Source organism: Poecilia reticulata, linkage group LG13, assembly GCF_000633615.1.
Source record: "Poecilia reticulata strain Guanapo linkage group LG13, Guppy_female_1.0+MT, whole genome shotgun sequence".
In the NCBI taxonomy this organism is placed as follows: Eukaryota; Metazoa; Chordata; class Actinopteri; order Cyprinodontiformes; family Poeciliidae; genus Poecilia; species Poecilia reticulata.
The window spans coordinates 1,640,352-1,641,990 of record NC_024343.1 but is presented as its reverse complement, the minus strand read 5'-3'; positions in this window follow the sequence as shown (position 1 = coordinate 1,641,990).

The window sequence follows — 1,639 nt, the reverse complement described above, 5'->3', positions numbered from 1 at the left end:
GGTTTCCTCCCACAGTCCAAAAACATGACTGTTAGGTTAATTGGCATTTCCAAATTGCCCCTAGGTGTGAGTGTGTGTGTGCATGGTTGTTTGTCCTGTGTGTCTCTGTGTTGCCCTGCGACAGACTGACGACCTGACCAGGGTGACCCTGCCTCTCGCCCGGAACATTAGCTGGAGATGGGCACCAGCAACCCTCCCGACCCCACTGAGGGACAAGGGTGCAGGAAAATGGATGGATGGATGGATGGATAACAGTAGACACAATGGACTTATAAAACATGTACAGGAGCTTAGAGCACACATTGAAGGAGGCCAGTCTCCTCAAGAAGTACATTCTACTCTGTGATTTCTTGTACACATTGTCTATATTGGAAAACCAGTTCAGCTTACTGTCCAGCTGTAGGTTCAAGTATTTGTATGTGCTGACCACCTCTACCTCATTGCCACCAATGGTGATAGGCTGAGGCAAGAGGGACACCCTAATCAAGAACCATCTCTTTTGTTTTAGAGATGTTCAGYTGGAGTTTATTCCTGTGGCACCATGCTCCGGAGTTCTTCACCAGGCTCCTGTACTCCCCCTCTCCACCCTCCTTTATACACGCCACAATGGCAGTATCGTCAGAAAATTTTTGTATGTGGCAGCTGAGTTGTATTTAAAGTCAGAGGTGTAGAGGGTGAAGAGGAGGGGCAAAAGAACCGTGCCCTGTGGAGCCCCTGTGTTGCTGGTCAGAATGGTGGACCTACAGTTCGCCATCCTGACAAACTGTGGTCTGTTGGTCAAGTAGTCTGTTATCCAGCGCACCAGATGGGGGTCCACAGCCATGCTGTTCAGTTTCTCCTGTAGTAGATGGGGCTGGATGGTATTGAAGGCGCTAGAGAAGTCAAAAAAGAGCATCCTCACAACAAAGCTAAATCAGGCTTTGAGTCATTAGTCATAACAGTAAAGAAGGTATTAGGTAAGGAGAGCTAAATAACTGAAGAAAACATCAGTCATGTAATATGTAAAAATTACATCATCAGACTGAAATATACATTTATGTGCACAATTTTGGTATTATTGAATATCAAAATGAAAATAATTCACATAACAATCACAAACTAACAAAATTAAGAACAATCCAAGTGTGTGTCTGTTGAATTTTTTGGTTACAACAAACTTGTTCTTCATTTAGTGAAGTTACTGAAGAGTATCCAGAGAGTAAGAATTTGTATAATCTTACATTATGTTCTTAGGTTTCCCATAAAGCTGATCTTGCCTAATGCTTTCTTGACATTTTGTTAGAGTGTAAATGTTTTTATTCTCTCCATGTTTTCTCATATTTTGTTTTTTGTAAAAATAAATATCTCATAAAACATCTGTTTGTGTGTGCCTACCCAGCGTCTGCGTTGTGAGATTTGCAAGCTACTTTGCCATGCAAAAATATTCAGGCACCCTGAACCTTCCCATGCTAAAAGTGTTCCCATCTCAGTTTTGCAAAGTAAACCAATTTTTATATGGCCAAAAAAAAAAAACACCTCATCGTATCACCAAAAGGTTTTGTCACAAGAGCATTCAAAAACTGTACAACATCATGGGAGTCAGTAGCGTCGACCGAAAGCTCCTCCCTGGATGCCGCCGCCCTGCATCATCTGGTTCTGT